The following is a 17753-nucleotide window of genomic DNA, read 5'->3' on the forward strand; positions in this document are numbered from 1 at the left end:
GGGGCAGGTACCTCACAAATTGCATGGTGTTGCTTTCGAGGTAGTGGGTTCTTGCTCTTGGGAGACTGGGTTAGTTCTTGTGGGAATGGATTGGTTTCCTCAAGACCGGAAGTTGTTATAAAGCCAGGACACCCCTCAGATTTTCTCTTATTTGAATGTGTCCACCCCCCATCCGCTACATTGTGATTCAGCACAAAAGCCCTCGCCAGAAGCCGGGACCATGACCATGAACTTCTCAGCTTGCAGAACTATGAACTAAATAAACCTTTCTATAAAAACAATAAATTACCCAGTCTCAGGTATTCCCTTACAGTAACACAAAAGGAACTAAAACAAACAGAATATCAGAACAGTGCTATCAACCACCTTGACCTGATTGATGTTTATAGAACGTCTTAACCAACAAATGCAGATTACATATTTTCAGCTGTCAATGGTATGTTCACCAATAAAATATGAACATTAGCTGTGCAGTAAAAATTTCAATAAATTTAAAAGGATTGAAATCACAAAGAGTATGTTCTCTAATTATAATAAAATTACATCAAAAATAGAAAACAATAAAATCTATAAAAACTCTAAAGTCTATAAAAACCTTAAATATTTGGAAATTAATCAACTCTTTTCTAAGTAATCCAAAGGTCAAGGAAAAAATCAGAAAGACGTTTGAAGATATTTTGAAAATGAATAATGAAGTACAACATATTAAAATTTGTCAAATACAGCTAAAGCAGGCTTAGAGGGAAACTTAGAGCTTTAAATACTTCTGTTAAAATGTATATGAAAATCAGGCTGGGCACAGTGGCTCATACCTGTAATCCCTGCAGTTTGGGAGGTCAAGGCGGGAGAATTGTCTGAGCCCAGGAGTTTCAGACCAACCTGAGCAACATGCTGAGACCCTGTCTCAAAAATATATGTAATATATATTATACATATGAAAACCAAAGGAACTAAAAGCAAAAACATTTCTTAATAAAACAACAAAATTGGAAGACTTTTTGCTATATATATGTGTGTGTGTGTGTGTATGTGTATATATATGTATTTTTTAAAATACTTTCTGACTTTAACATTTGCCATAAGGCTCTAATAATCAAACCAGTGTGATATTTGCGAAAGGATAGACAAATAGATCAATGACACAGAATTGAGTCCAGAAAGAGACCCTTACATCTGGATAAAGTTTATGCAGGAGTTTTCTGTACTTTCCTTTCAATTTTTCTGATTCTGAAATTATTTCAAAATAAAAAACTTGAAGGAATGTAAAAATGTTACATGATTTAAACAATAACACACTGAAGTAGTTACTAACTGAATGAGTAAAAGAAATCTGTAAAACAGCTATGCTAAAAAAATAGTTTTTATTGTTCTGGAATGTAAAATTTCCTCAAGATTCATCTGTAGTCCTTTCTTCCATTTACAGAAAAACTTACATATTACAGCTGAGAATGTGTATTTTAATGTGCAATGAATACTCGTGTTAAAATCTAAAAGCATACACATTTAAAAAATGAAGCCCCAACAAACCACTTGGAAAAACATTCTTAAATAAAAATGAAAGCAAATCTATAATTACACATTGCAGCAGATGCTGTTGATGCTCATCCATAGCCCCCCAGTCCTTGTCTAAGTTCGCTTGCAGCTGAGATGAACAGCATCCATGAGTAGTGATAGTTTCCTGCCTCAAACCACCATGGCTTTTTATTTCTTAGCTTTAAGGATTTCTTCAGTGTGTTTTGCTCACAGACATAGCCGGCTAGAATTACTGAGGATTTAACACCCTCAGGAATGTCTTCCCCTTTCCTCAATGGGACATTTCCAGGACATGCTGTCAACTTATTTTCAGAGATGGAGCTCCTGTTGCTCATAGCATTAAACCACTTATTCACTCTTTATTGGCTTTTCACCTGCCCATTATCACTCTCCCTACTTCTTTTATGCTTCCCAGAATCACATTCTAGATAACTTTCTACACCCAAGTACTTGTTCAGGGTCTGCTTTCTGGGAACCCCAAGCTACAACACACATTATCTTAAAATAGTGTGATGAAGATCACTACCTCTCAAAAGTAATAGGATGTGACTAACAGGGTTTGTACTCATGCAAATTTGTAGCAGTGTAAATTTTTATTATTGAAAAAGAAAAAATAAGAATTATACAGTTTATTTAAAAGCTTAATAATCAATGTAAAAATAAGAATATTATACAAATAAACACAACCACAAAATAAATTTGTTAGAAAGCAAATACAAAATTAAGTTACAAAATCAAAGAACGTGCCCTTTGGAAAAAAGTTAAAAAGCAACAAATGTCTGAAAATTCTGATAAACAACAACAAAAAATGAGAGAAGACAAGTAAGCAAAATAGGAAAGCAATTATTACATCAGATATTGAATAAATAAAATAATTTAAAGAGAATGCTGTGTATAGACCTATTAACATAAGTCTACGGTAATAATTTGGTGGAAAAATAAATAATTTTAAAGGAAAATATGAATTACTACAATTAACTCAAGAAATAGATAACTGAATATTGTATGAAAGAAAACAAGTTTTTCAGAAGAAAACATGCTCTACGGCTGGATTATTTTGATATAATTTTTCTCAAACTTTTAAATCATAGCTCTTTCTAAGCTATACAAGCTAATCATAGATGGAAAACTTTCCAATTCCTTTCATAAAAATAGAATACATTTGATACCAAAACTTGAAAAGGATAAATCAAAGAGGAGAAAAAGCATTGAACAATTTTTCTTCTGAATATGCTTAGGATAATGAAAAATATCTACAATCAAAAGGCAATAGTTTACTAGGCAGTAAAGAGCTAGAGGCATTGCCATTATAATTTAGAACAAAACATGGATGTATGCTACTGCCACTATCAATTTATATTGTCCTGAAACCTCCAGCTATTAAAAAATAAGACCAAAAACAAGGATAGAAGACGTAATATGTTTGTTACTGAGGAAAAAAAAAACCCCTATTATTGTTTGCCAATGGTAGTTTATCTAGAAATTGCCAGAGATAAACTGAAAAACTGTCCAAACTAATAAGGTTAGTTAGTTGATTAATTAGATAAATGGTTCTTGTAACAGGGAGAGCCTGAATATGATAGATTAAATAAGATGGGAATCTATTTTCACCTGTCACACTAGTCCAGAGATCAGTGGTTCAAGAATGATAGAACTGCTCTGCTCCACATGGTGATTCAGAGACCCAGGTTCCTTCTCCCTTCCTGACAGTAGTGCCCTGGGATGGGAGTTGGCAAACGTTTTCTGTAATGAGCCAGATAGGCTTTGAGATTCATATCGTCTCTGTCACATTTTCTCTTTCTCCATCTTCTCTCTCCCCACCCCCCTTCTTGATCTTTCTCTTCCTTTTGTATTTATCTTTTTACGACCATCTAAAAAGGTAAAACGATTCTTGCTCATGGGCCATACAAAAGTCAGGCTACAGGTCAGATCTGATCCACAGGCCATAGTTTGCTAACTTTTGCTCTAGAATGCTGTTTACTTCTTTGTGCTTAAAAATGATTCATCTCAAGCTTGTGTTCCCAGATAAAAACACAAATGTTTTTAGTGATAACTTGAAAGTTGCAAATATCACTTCTATCCACATCCCATTGGCCAGACATTTCACCTCCTGAGCTTCAAGGAGGTTTGGGAAATCTGGGTAGCCATGTGACCAAGAAAAGCAGAAAAACACACTTGGATGGGACAACTATCAATTACTGGTTAAAATAATTTTTTAAAAAAATTAATACTTTTGTAAGTATCAATAATTTCCAGTTATAAAATATGATGGAAAATGGGTCTTTTGCAAATCATCAATAGCAAATTGTCTCTAAAAACTACCTATAACATTTCGAACCTGAAATATTCAGGATCTACCTGAATAAATGTAGGAACATGTAATAAAGAAAGTACAAGTTGATGAATTAAAAGAAAGACAAATGAAATTGCTAAATGGAAAGCTGAGTATTTAAAGTATGTATGTCAAATTTCTTAAATTAATCGATAAGTTTGATATAATTATAATTAAAATTCTGGCCAGGTGCAGTGTCTCACACCTGTAATCCCAGCATTTTGGGAGGCCAAGGCGGGCAGGTCACTTGAGCCCAGAAGTTTGAGACCAGCCTGGACAACATGGTGAAACCCTGTCCCTACTAGAAATACAAAAATTAGCAGGGCATGGTGGTGTGTGCACCTGTTGTCCCTGCTATTTGGGAGGCTGAGGTGGGAGGATCGCTTGAGCCTAGGAAGTGGAGGCTGCAGAAAGCTGTGACTGCACCACTGCCCTCCAGGCTGGGTGATGGAATGAGACCGTGTTTCAAAAAACCACAGACAACAACAACAACATTTCAACAAAATTAATGTGTGAGTTTGACAAGATGATTCTGAAATGTATGTAGAAAATAAATGTATGTAGGAAAATAAATGGGAGCAAATTCTGAGAAAAAATTATTTAAAAATAAATGAAATGAAGTGTCATCAGTCAAAAGCGGGCTCAGGAGACATAGTATAGTTGGAACAGGGAAAGCTCATTACTCTTCTAACAATTTTTACGTCATAAAATCTTGGGAAATAGGAGATCTTTCTTTCACTTCCTACCACTTTCTGTGTGACCTTAGGCAAGTTATTTAATCAATCAGAGTGTCAATTTTATGGCAAAATGAACCCAATACCACATCTTTTATAGGGGTTTATTAAGGAATACAGTTTGTTCTGTGCCATTTCTTTACTGTCCGATCTTAGAAGGGAAAGACTGCACCTAACTAAAATGGTATCAAATCCACTGTTCCTAGTGTAGTCTGCCACCTAGGATCTCAATACATGCCTGTGGTTACTGATGAAGATGATGATGAAGAAGGGGAGGAAGAAGGGGAAGAGGAGGGAGAGGAGGAAGAAGGTGAAGAGGAAAAGGAGGAGAAAAGAATTGATATGCTACAGAATTTTACACAGCGATTCATCTAGGCAGCACTTGCCAGTGTCAGGAAAGAAAGCTCTTTTGAATTTTAGTTCTATTCCTAGCCATATAATATTAGGAATGTTACTTAATTTCTCTGTGCCTCTGTTTTTTCACTGGTTAAATTTAGATAATAATACTTAACTTGCCTGGCGGTGATGATGGTAACAACAACAAACAATTTATTGATCAGTTGTTGTGTCCCTGGCACAAAGTGCTTATAATACATGAAATAATTGAATTCACACAAATCTTAAGAGGTAGGTACCATCATCATCATCATCATCATCATCATCATTATGGATATTATTTGCATTTTGACAGAGGAGGAAGCAGAGGTAAAGAGATTACCATAACTTGCCCCAAACCATGCAGTTATTGGGTGTTGACATCAGGCCCAGAACTGGGGCAGCTCTTTACCACAAGGGTACCATCTGCATAAATGACCAGCAATAGGTACTTACCCAGTACAGGTAATAAATAATAACTAGGCCAGGGCAGTGGCTCACACCTGTAATCCCAGCACTTTGGGAGGCCAAGGCGGGCAGATCACGAGGTCAGGACATCTGACCATCCTGGCTAACACCGTGAAACCCCATCTTTACTAAAAATACAAAAAATTAGCCAGGCGTGGTGGCGGGCGCCTATAGTCCCAGCTACTCTGGAGGCTGAGGCAGGAGAATGGCGTGAACCTGGGAGGCGGAGCTTGCAGTGAGCCCAGATTGCGCCACTGTACTTCAGCCTGGGCGACAGAGTGAGACTCCGTCTTAAAAAATAAATAAATAAATAATAAGTAATAACTAACAACTGTTGCATCTGGGCACTCACCTTACAACGGCAGTCAAGTTGCATATTGCAATCTAGCTGGTCTGTCTTGTGAAATATTTACTTAAACAAAGGATTGTTTAAAGGCTCAGTGAGTCCTTGAGGACAGGGAGTATGTCTTGTTTGCAAAGCTCTTGGGACAGTGCTTTGGCTTGTGGTAAACATTGAATAAATGGGGTGATCAAGGTGGTGGTTCACTATTGTCACCAAAAGGTCTAGACAAGTGCCTGGTTCTTTATTGGTCACTAAATACATATTTGCTGATTGAATGAATACGTCAACAAATTTATTAATTTCAAATGTCTTTGATATTCCTAGCTTTTTCCTAGAGTTATGACTTTAAGGCAATGCAAGATATGCCATTGTGAAAAGCCTTATAGTCTTAAATCAATGTTTGTCTACTAGAAGATCTTTCCTATTTAAATTTGGTTAAAACTAGTGAATTTGTAGGGGAATGGTAACAGTCTGCAGTAAAGAAGGTGAAACCTTAATTCACTTCAAATCAACAAACATTGCTGTTTAGGGATAGTAATTGATGACTGTTTAGAATTCTGGTTGGAGAGTTTTATTACAGGTATGCATTGTAACCAGTTTCACACAATCCAATGGCACAAATTTCAGCAAAAGTGATGAATTTCAAAGAAAACGTATCTTTTACTTGTAGTGTTTCCAATTTGACTGTTTTCAGTTGTGAATCAAAAAACATTTGGTTTGAGACAATGAGTATAGCAATGCTGTTTTATTAGAGTGTGGTGGGCTCACTAATGTTCGTTTATTTTAATCCTCTCTCTAAATTTTGACTAGAAGCCTCTTTATGAACACATACTTTATGAGTTCCACCAAATAGAAATGTCCCAGAAAAACATTATTTTATTGGGGTAGACTAAATGTTTCGCTGGGCAAAAATAAAACCACTGAAGATAATGTATAAGTTGAAAATTTGTGCTTCATTACAGAGTTTCGTTTGCTGGAATAGAGGGTGCCCATATTTCTGAAAATTGGGACTGGTTTCCAGAACTTTGCTGTACCATTTTAGATTCCCTTTCTTTTGCTATAGACTAGTTTACTAATCACTGGGAAATGGAGTGACCCTGAGAGAAGTTACCCTACTTTATCAACTCTTGAGGAGATGAATCCTTAAAAATGAGAGAAATATTAGTTGGGGGTGGGATGAAGAGAGAGAGAAAGAGTGAGAAAGAGAGAGAGAAAGAGAGACAGAGAGCCAGCAGAGCTGGAAAAATAATCCTTTGCTTTCTATATTAGCTTCCAAGATCATCCCCATATAGCTGTTCGAGACCTCAATTTATTGGACCTAATGGAGATGAGCGACAGAATGGTGAGACTGATGATGCAGCTTCACTGAGGTCAGACTGGTCAGAATGGTGAGACTCAGTGCAGCTTCACTGAGGTCATGGGCTTGGTTAATTCCCTTCCAAAGGGACGGGAGGAGAGAAGGAGAGCAAGAAGAGTGAGTTCAGTCAATTCAGCCCCTCACTTTCAAGCTAACTGGGAACTGTTTATAATGAATGTCCCTGCCTCCATCAAGGGCATTGCTTCCATTACGAGCACGCAGGAAGCAGACATTGCTCAAGTACAAGGGTTCAGTTTGCAGTGAGCCACAAATCACATTTCATTTATCAGGCCCTACAGATGACAGGATATCATCGAATCCCTGGAGAGCCATATTCATTAAAAAGAAATCTTAAGTAATTACAACAATTAATTGACTTGAAACAGTTTCTGGTGGATAAGGTTTACATAATTCATTTGCCAGACAAAACAAGCCTGATCGAATCTGGGAACATGTTATTTAGAAATGTCCCACTATCTGACAAGATATCTTCGTGGAAAGGTGTTTATCATCGGGATCTTCTTTTTTTTTTTTTTTTAAAGGAAAGAATAATTTTTGAACAAGAAATGGAACCCTGAAAATGTCTAACAGACTTTATTTTGAGCCCATAAAATGGTGCTACAGCACCTCTTTACTTACCATTGTGACTAAAACTGATGAATGAAAATGACAATGGGTTGTATTAATCGAGGACTCTCTGAGTTTTTGGTTTTGAGGATGAAGTTTGAGTTGGATCCAAGACAAAGGCCTCCCAAAAAGCTAAACAACCATTTAGGACAAGATCTAAGGCCCAGTTTAAGAACTCCATTATCGACAAAATAAGATGCAGAAAGAACTACTCTTGTCAAATTAATATTTTGCCAAAAAATTTCAGCCATTAGTCATAAATATTTTAGCTCCAATATTTTACTTTATTTATGTAATTTTTTTTGAGACGGAGTTTTGCTTTGTTGCCAGGCTGGAGTGCAGTGGCGCGATCTCGGCTCACTGCAACCTCTGCCTCCCGGGTTCAAGCGAGTCCCCTGCCTCAGCCTCCTGAGAAGCTGGAACTACAAGTGTGCATCGCCTAACTTTTTTTTATTTTAGTACACTCAGCTAACTTTTTTATATTTTAGTAGAGATAGGGTTTCACCATGTTGGCCAAGGTGCTCTCAATCTCCTGACCTTGTAATCCACCCACCTTGGCCTCCCAAAGTGCTGGGATTGCAGGCGTGAGCCACCGCGCCCAACTAGCTCCAATATTTTAAAAGGTGGGGCCTGTGATTAAATGTAGAAAGGGATATCACTGAACAGCCCTAACAAATAACCTTTTATGTACTGCAAAATAGGATTTTCCAACCACTCAGTGACACCTGCAACATAATATAACCACGTTATTAGCCTTCCGCTATATCAATGTTTATTCTGGAGAAATGATTTAGAGAGGTTCACATAATGAAACACCATCCCCTAATGCAGCTCTGAGTTACCTTATTGGGGTCATAGGAGAATGAATGATGGTAACTCTTAGGAAAGCAAGAAAGAAAAGCATATACTATAGAATTTTTGAGATTGCTATATCTTATTTCACCACCCAAGTGAGGTTTAAGACGTCTGGCTTTTAGGACTCACAGTCTTATATAAAGGGCTAAAAGTTGGATGGGCATTGCATCCAAGAGTGATAGTTTTTTAGGTTTGGTTCTCCCAAATCAAGCCACGTATCGGCTGCCTCAGTATCTCCTAAGAAGCTTGCTAAACATATGAATGCAGCACCCGGGGAAGACACGTGGAAAAAGAATCACCAGGGTGGACTCGAGCCTCTGCTGTTTCGACAGACATCCTAAAACAAGATGACCATCAGTGAGGTTCAGAATCACTGAAAAACCTGTAGAATGAATTTCATTTTTTTTTGGTGTTTTTAGACATCATTCTATTTTCCCCCTCCAGATTTCCCTTTCTGTGCCACTTGTTGAAATGTTGCTCATTTCTAGACCCTAAACTTACATGAAGACGTTGCAATGGTATGGGTTATACCCGTAAAATCTTATTCAGCCTTATGGAGTCCCCAGAGCTGGAGCTATAAAATGAATAATGTTTCTAAAAGTTAGTCTCATATTTTCTTGAATTTCTTTATAGACAGATTTTTATTTGTTAGTCTGTTTCTCCACATTCATAATTGCCATGTGCTTTCACAAAAATAACTCCCTTCTCTTTGCTAAGGTTTTCTAATTTATTGTTTGTTTTTAGAGAATCTGATGGATTGCTTATATGTTTTCTGATGGCTGAGTTAAAATCCTTTTCAGATCATTCCAGCATTGGATTCAACTGATGTTGATATGAGTTGGTTGCCTCTTCTCATTCAAGTTGTGATTTTCTTGGTGTAACAGGCAATTTCTATTGTATACTGGGCATTTTGGCTATTATGTTGAGCAACAGTGGATCCCATTTAAATCTTTTTATTTTGGCAGGTAGTCACCTTGTATAGGTTAGTTCTCAAGGACCTTGCTTAATTTGGTAGGCTGTGTTTCCAACAGTAGCTTAATTTCCTTCCTTCCTTCCTTCCTTCCTTCCTTCCTTCCTTCCTTCCTTCCTTCCTTCCTTCCTTCCTTCCTTCCTTCCTTCCTTCCTTCCTTCCTTCCTTCCTCCCTCCCTCCCTTCCTTCCTTCCTCCCTCCTTCCCTCCCTCACTCTCTCACTCTCTCTGTCTCTCTGTTTCCTTCTTTCCGTCTTTTTTGACAAGTCTCACTCTGTCGCCCAGGCTGAGTGCAATGGCGCGATCTTGGCTCACCGCAACCTCTGCCTCCAGGGATCAAGCCATTCTCCTGCCTCAGCCTCCCGAGTAGATGAGATTACAGGCACATGCCACCACACCTGACTAATTTTTGTATTTTAGTAGAGATGAAGTTTCACCACCTTGGCCAGGCTGGTCTTGAACTCCTGATCTCAGGTGATCCACCTGCTTCTGCCTCCCAAAGTGCTGGGATTACAGGCATGAGCCGCCGAACCCAGCCAGTAGTTTGATTTTCTGAGACTTTGTGGTGTTATTTGTCTGCTTCGTTTATATGTTGCCAGCGAGGCTCTCACCAGTTCCTGCTGGGGCTGCTAGAGGGGCTGAGGGGCTTCCCCAGGGGAGCCTCCCCTATGTGTACCTCGGTGGGGAAGGGAAGTTCCCATTGGAATGGGGACGGGGCTTCCCTGACCAGCTAATTGTTGCTCTGGTATTTCTCACTGGGGTAGAGGAGTCTCAAGTAAATGGCGCAGGTTTGCCTCCTATTGCAGGAGGAATTCCTATTTATTCCAGCAGAGAAATGAGGCTTCCTGGGCTGCCTTCTGTTGCTAGGTTGGGGTGGGGAAATGCTGGGTCTGAGTCAGCAGGTCTGAGTCCTGGGTTGGTTGGGAGGATGTGAGGTGTCCTGCCCCTGTGATGTTCGTCCAGTCCTGGGACCCCAAACCTGGTGGCTTTCGTCTTACCACCTTTCACTGCTCTCCTTTGGTTGCCTCTTGAGCTACTTCTAGGATTTATAGTTATAATGAGTGGGAGAAAGAAGGGAGAAATGGGTCTGGGTTATGAATAGGTTTCTAAAATTAATTTCCCATGGAAAATCCCAAGGATAGATTTTTAAAAATAACTTCAAAGCAAAGCTTTCTGTTGTGATATACTAACATGTGGCCCCAAAGATTTTTTAAAGACAATTTCCTGTGAAGGTTTTTAAATGAGATAAGATGTATTAATAAATTTTTGCCTAATGATATTTCTACTTGGAATTATACATCAAAAATACCATGGGGTTTGAAAAACTCTATAATCTGGGGAGATGAACCAAAAAAGAAATACTTGGCTAAAAAAAAAAAATATTAAGAGAGAGAGAGAAATACTCTAGTTTTAGTTTCTTGTTAAATACCCAAGGAAGTTCATGTTCTCATTTAGTGTGTTTTCTTCTGTCATCCTTAAATGGATACACAATTATTTGAGACAGAGGCAGTTTCCAGAGTTTAATACCAGAAGTTTTTCCAAAGGCCTAGGTCAGTAGTGCATCAGGGCTGGCTGGTTAACAGAAATCCCTAGAGATATTTAAGGCATCCCTGCTTCACCCTTTAAAATTTCTAAGCCAGTGAGGTGAGGGTTTGGCCCCTGAACATTTTTTTGTAAAGCTCTCGAAGCAACTATGATGATTGACCGCATTTGATAACTATATTTAACCAATAAATTGGTACATTTCCAAAATGTGCTTGAACCGGAAAGAGAAGGCCCTTTGCTCAAGGTGACGTGTTGTGCAGGGAAAGCCAAAAGAAAGATGGAAATGTTGACCTTGCAATGGTTTCAAAAGGGAGAATGAAAAACCAGAAACTACCCAGGAGTGCAGCGAGAATTATATAAAGGGTCCGACAAGTAGCGTGTGAGAAAAATGCCTGGAATAATAGATGTATTTTACTTGGTAAGGACAAACCCTAGGGAGGATATGCTAATTATATTCAAATATTTAAAGGAGCATTTTGAGAGGAAACTAGACTTCCACCATTTGGACTAGGAACCTGCATCTTTAGCAAACTTCCCAGGTGATTCTGAGGGAGACTACGGACTTCACTGGAACATTCTTACCAGAAGGCTTCATCCAGATTTTTTTTTTTTTTTTTTGAGATAGAGTTTCACTCTTGTCGCCCAGGCTGGAGTGCAGTGGTGTGATCTTGGCTCACTGAAACCTCCACCTCCCAGGTTCAAGCAATTCTTCTGCCTCAACCTCCCAAGTAGCTGGGATCACAGGTGCCCACCTCCAAGCTCAGCTAATTTTTGTATTTTTAGTAGAGACGGGGTTTCACTGTGTTGGCCAGACTGGTCTTGAACTGCTGACCTCAAGTGATCCACCCGCCTCAGCCTCCCAAAGTGCTGGGATTATAGGCATAAGCCATCGTGCCCAGCCCATCTAGGCTTTTATAGAATGGTTTGGGGGCTTGAGAATGAGAGAGCTGCTGGGGAGAATTCAACAGGGAACCAACCAACACGAAAAAGGAAGGAAGGGAATAAAGGATGGGAAGGGAAGAGAAGAGGAGAGGAGGAGAGAAGAGAAAGGAAAGAAGGAATGAACAGAGGAAGGAAGGCAGGAGAGATGGAAGGAAAGAGGGAGGGGAAGCAAGGCAAGGTGCTGTAGGTGTGGAGGGCCTGCCCTTGATGAAATGCTGGTTGTTTGACTGACTGTAATACAGCTCAGCGACTGGGAATAAGGCAGAGAAAGTAGAGTTGCATTCACTGGAAATGAGGAATGGGAAAGGCGGACAGAGTGGAAGGTCACGGGGGAGAGGGAGTTTGAGTTGTTGATAAGGGAGGTAAGAGAGTTATTGGTCATAGAGGATCATGGCCAAATAGGAAGTCAGGTACATAGAAAGCACACCAACAGACCTCAAATAGGCAGTGAGGCCAATGGGCTAGAGGTTGCCACGAAGGTGCGGGAAATGTTTAGAAACAGTGAGGAAGTGGAGAGGACTAGATTTGGAGTTGTTCCCCCTCTTCATGGTCAGTGAGATGGGGAGAAAGCAGCACTCAGCATGGAGCCAGCTGGGAAGCCAGAGTTTTGCCCAGGACAGTGCTTCTCAAACCCAGGTGTGCATCACCATCACCTAGAGGGCCTGCCATAACGCAGGCTGTGGGAGCCACCGCAGAGATTCTAAGGCAGTAGGTCTGCAAGGGGCCCAAGAGTTTGCTTTCTTGACTAGCTCCCAGGTGATGTTAATGTCTTGGCACCATATTTTGAGACAGTGACCTAGGAAAATCCAGCCTTCTGTTAATGGACACACTTGGAAAGGCTGAGGGCAAAAGAAACTGTCCACCATGCAGAGGTCCAGAAAGCAGAGTAGGCATGGAGGGGTGGGATGGGGGTGATTGGGAGCCTGGGGTCACTGTGGGCTGCACCTTGGTGAGAGTTTGGGCCTTTTTACAGGATGGGGTGAATTGGATGAAGTCCAGAGTGTTTTCAAGTAGCAGTAAAAGTCTGCATGGGTAGTTCACACTTACCCATCACTAGTTATTTAAAATTGGCTCCTTTCCATGCGTATTTCACTTCATTGATGCTGAAAAGAGCAGTAGCTCATTTCACTATGCCTGAAAGGGGTTTTGGTTCAGAGCTAGCACCGAGTAGGGTTGCCCCTCACAAAGAATGAAGAGTTTGATAGCAGAGGCCTTGGGTGAAACCTGATGGCATGAAGACTTTATTCTTTTTCTGAAGCCTTTCAATGACTTCCCATTGTCTTTAGGGTACAATCTAGAATCCATAATGCTAGGTACAGAGGTCTTCACACTCTGGCCTGAGGCAGTTTCTCCCTTCTTTCCTGGACTCCAGTCACAGAGGATGTGTTCTATTTCCTTGCACTCACCGTGCTTTCTCCAGCATCAAGGCCTTCACAAGTATTTGTGGGTTTCTTAGAATGGGTTTTCTCTTGCTTTATTAGCTAGCTTCTACTGATTATTCTAATAACAACTTAAGTGTCTCTTTTGGGGGAAAACTTTCTTAAGCATCAAACCAGGACTCCCTTCTCCTTTCTTTTCTCAACTTATCTCACAGTTTGCTTTTGTTTGTTTGTTTGTTGTTTGTTTGTTTTGTTTGAGACAGGGTCTTGCTATGTCGCCCAGGCTGGAGTACAGTGGCACCATCTTGGCCCACTGCAGCCTCCGCCTCCTGGGTTCAAGCGATTCTCATGCCTCAGCCTTTGAGTAGCTGGGATTACAGGCGTGTGCCACCATGTCTGGCTAATTTTTGTATTTTCAGTAGAGATGGGGTTTCACTATGTTGGCCAGGCTGGTCTTGAATTCCTGGCCTCAAGTGATCTGCCTACCTTTGCCTTCCAAAGTGCTGGGATTACAGGAGTAAGCTACCATGCCCAGCCTCACGATTGTATTGTAATTATGTGTTTACTATATAAATTTTCTGTTTTCTACCAGAAATGGTAGGATGGGAGAGGGGTGACCAACTCCTTCCAGTTTACCTGAAACTTCCCTAGTTTTATAGTTTCAAGTCCAGTGTCCTGGGAACTCCTCAGCTGGGGCAAACTAGGATGCTTTGTCATACTAGTCTGATCCACAACACACTCTAGATCTAGCACTGTGGCCAGCACATATCACATACTCAATATATGTACATGAAAAAAATGTGCATGAAACAAAATTGAGTAGTGCTTAAAGTGGGTAAAAGAGAAATTAGCCATCACTCTCAATATTCCCCTGACCTTAACAAACATTCCTTGAGAAGGAAAAACATGGCAAACAGCCACTATTCAAAATGATTTTAGGAGTCCGACTCAACCTTTCACCCTGAAAGACAGTGGTTGAATTGAAGACGATAGACAAATAGCGGGATAATATGTAAGTCCAGTCTGCTGAACATGGAGGTGTCCATTCGTTCATTCAGCAAACAGTAATTTTTTGTGCCTGTCCTCAAAATACTCTCACTTCTCTACCAGGTTCACTAGTAAATTGTATTCATTCTCTTCAGAGAGTTTTTGTAAATTACCTAGTGATGTGCAAATACTGTGGTAGGAGATGACTCTAAACTCTATCAGCTGTAATTCTGAAGTGGGGAGTGGAATGAGCATGGGTTCCAGGCTAATGTCTGCAGACTTTAGGACCCCTACGGTGGCCTAGGTCAGGCTATGAAAATATCCTACTTGCCTTCACATGTCTCTTCTTCCTCCACAACCCCTGGGGACATGGATGTCTCTCTAAGTAAATAAATGATCTGTGCTCATGAAGAAATGAAGTGCCTTGCAAGGAACACAATGTCCTGACTCAAGCTCCAGTAAACAAACTCAGTAATTAATGTGGGAAGTCCTTTGTAATTTTACACAGACCCTCGACTGCGTTCAACAGTTTAGGAGTATTTATTCATACAGCATGTTTAAGAGTCAGCATCAAGGATTTCAGTCTTCCAAACAAGAAAATTAGAAAGCATGTTTTGTTCCCACAGTGACAGAGGAAGGGCAGAGGCTATTAGGACAACTCCTCTCCTACAATATTAAAAACACCCTGGCAGGCTTCGCCAGGTCACAAGAAGGACCCACTGGAGCTGGGAGAGGGAAGAGCAGCTGTGGTGGCGGTTTGCAGACAGGTGCGTGGGTCACTTGTTTCTGCTTGTGAGGTCAGAGATTGAAATGAGAAGAAAGCAAGCTGAAATGCTTCTCCCCAGACCCATGATTTCCACTGGACTCAGAAAGCATGTCTTTACTTTAGACATGAAGGAAATTATGAAGCTAAGCAGAGGGTGAAAAATAGTCTAGAGAAGACATAGGATAAGATGTTCGCATGTTTTTCACCTGCTTAGAACCAAACCCAGTAATAGAATAGGAGCCTCAATTCCCTTCACTTCCCTCATCTCAAGCAGTGGTGATAGAGAAAACCGCGATATTCCTCCAAGCATTCTTGACCCTGACAGCTGTTTCAAAGATACATGGTTCTATCATTGGATAAACCTGTGCACAGAGAGCGGCACAGATCAACCAAGACCCATTAGTACTTGTTCCAGTTTGCTATTTTGCAAATTACCTTAAAACTTTAGTTGCTTAAAACAACCACCGTTTTATTATATTTCTTGCTTTTATGGGTCAGGGATTTGGGCAGGGTTCAGTTGGAAGGCTTTTCTGTTCCAGGTGGCATGGACTGTGCTTGGTTGGTGGTGGATTCAGTTGGCAGGTGGGCTGTAAGGAGGACAGTTCCTGCACAGATATGGTGCCTCAGGGGGTGTGGTGGGCCCAATAATGGTCCCCAGAGATATTAAGGTGTGAATCCCTGGAACCTGTGACTGTTATCTCATATGGCAAAAGGGACTCTGCAGGCATGATTAAGGATCCTGAGATGGGGAGATCATCCTAAATTGTCTGGGTGGACCCTAAATGCAATCAGAAGTATTCTTACAAGAGGAAGGGAGAGGGAGATTTCACTACAGAGAAGAAAAAGGCTCTGTGAGGACTGACACGAGATGTCACATTGCTGGCTTTCAAGATGGTGGGAGAGGACATGAACCAAAGAATGCATGGAGTTCTGCTGTCATTGCTGGGAAAAGGCGGGGAAACAGGTTCTTCTCTAGAACCCCTGGGGGAAGCGAGGCCCTGCTGACGCCGTGGTCTCAGCCCAGTGAAATTGATTTTGGGCTTCTGACCTCCAGAACTGTAAGAAAATAATGTGTGCTGCTTTAAGTCACCAAGTTTGTGGCAATTTTTATAGCAGCCATAAAAAAAAAAAAAATAAACCAACAAACCTAACATAGTAGAGATCACCAGATGACTGGAGTGAACTGAGACTACTGAAGAGTGGGTGGTGCTGTGGCGTCTCTGGCATGGCAACTGCTCTCAGCATTTCACAGGGCTCCCAGAGAGTGTCCACGAGAGGAAGTAGAAGTTTCCAATTTCTTAACCCTTGGGCGAAGCAATCGCAGAGCCTAACCCAGTTCCAAGGATGGAGACTAAACTACCTTTCCATGAAAGAAGCATCAAAGACTTTGTGGCTGTCTTTTTACTGCAGGAAAGAACACTTGGAAAATTCATGCCCTACTGACTGTAGAGCAACACTATCATGTCTGCATGCTTATTCAGTCTGCTGACTATCAGAATCCTGGTTCTGTGGTGGGTAAAATCATCTATCAGTTTGACATAAAAAACAGAATCATAGGGATTATTTTGTATTCCTGATGGAATCCAAAATCCACTGGCTTATGTCATTCTAAAAGAGGTCAAGAAAACAAGCAGGCTTGTTACAGTGTGTTCATTTATTCATTTCTAGTCTTTCTGCAGAATTGACTAGAAGACAGACATGGCATCAGCAAGTGGGGCCAGTAATGTAGAAGACAGTGTGACAAAACTGATGGATCTTCACTGCAAAACTGGAGAACTGGTACAGGATGTCTCCGTTCTTTAGTCTGAACATAACGACTACCATGAACTAGACAGACTCTACTGCAGCTTCTCAGAAAGTGCTGCTGTGACCTCCACTTCCAATCCAATGTGTTGTATGGATGCATGTGAGCGTTATTCAGGCACTTTCATTTCATTTCATTTCATGAATGTGAGCGTTATTTCAGGCACTATGTCATTTCCTTTGATCTTCATCACATTCTACCTCTCAGCTCGTTATTACTAATAACAGGAAACTCAGCCTGAGAACAGTCACCTAGCTAAATAAATGATCAAACCAAGACTTTGGGTTGGCCTTCCTCTTTTTCCCAGCTGAGGGAAGGTTCCCGGGGGTGGACACATGATGCAAGAGCCCAGGGAAGCAGGTTTCCCCCATATTTCTCATGCCATTTTCTCTTCATTGCAGACGTATGCTGATTTCACACAACTGGCTGACTTAACAGGTGTTCAAGCATTTGAGCACCTGGAGTAGAGATGAATCTGAGATGAGGGTTGCTGTATCAGCCCCATGCAATGCACACTGGCTGATGTCTTGAAGCTCTTTAGATTATGCTTTTGCATTTACTTCTATAGTGGAGAATAATAGAGTCAGGACATCAGGGACCTGCACTTTGATCATGAAAACAAACTGGCTGGATCCACCATATTGGTAGAAGCCCAGTCATATACCTCAGCTGCCCTGAGGTATATGTTTGGGTGTGTACAGGAGTCCATGAGAAGTGCTGCAATGAGCGCCTCTCTG

General features: G+C 40.6%; 1 long non-coding RNA gene across 2 annotated transcripts in view; it reads left to right on the top strand.

Annotated features, from left to right (window-relative positions):
* Positions 1 to 17129, top strand: part of LOC117086703 — a 33167-nt gene extending 16038 nt beyond the window's left edge. The window contains exon 3 of one of the 2 annotated variants that reach the window (XR_004438537.1): positions 16881 to 17129. This is a non-coding gene — a long non-coding RNA (uncharacterized LOC117086703). Of the gene's footprint in view, positions 1 to 7054; positions 7142 to 16880 lie in introns of those variants that run through there. The other variant, XR_004438538.1, reaches the window with a different exon arrangement.
* The last annotated feature ends 624 nt before the right edge of the window (positions 17130 to 17753 follow it).

The sequence above is a fragment of the Trachypithecus francoisi genome, unplaced genomic scaffold, assembly GCF_009764315.1.
Source record: "Trachypithecus francoisi isolate TF-2019V2 unplaced genomic scaffold, Tfra_2.0 Lachesis_group10, whole genome shotgun sequence".
Lineage (NCBI taxonomy): Eukaryota > Metazoa > Chordata > Mammalia > Primates > Cercopithecidae > Trachypithecus > Trachypithecus francoisi.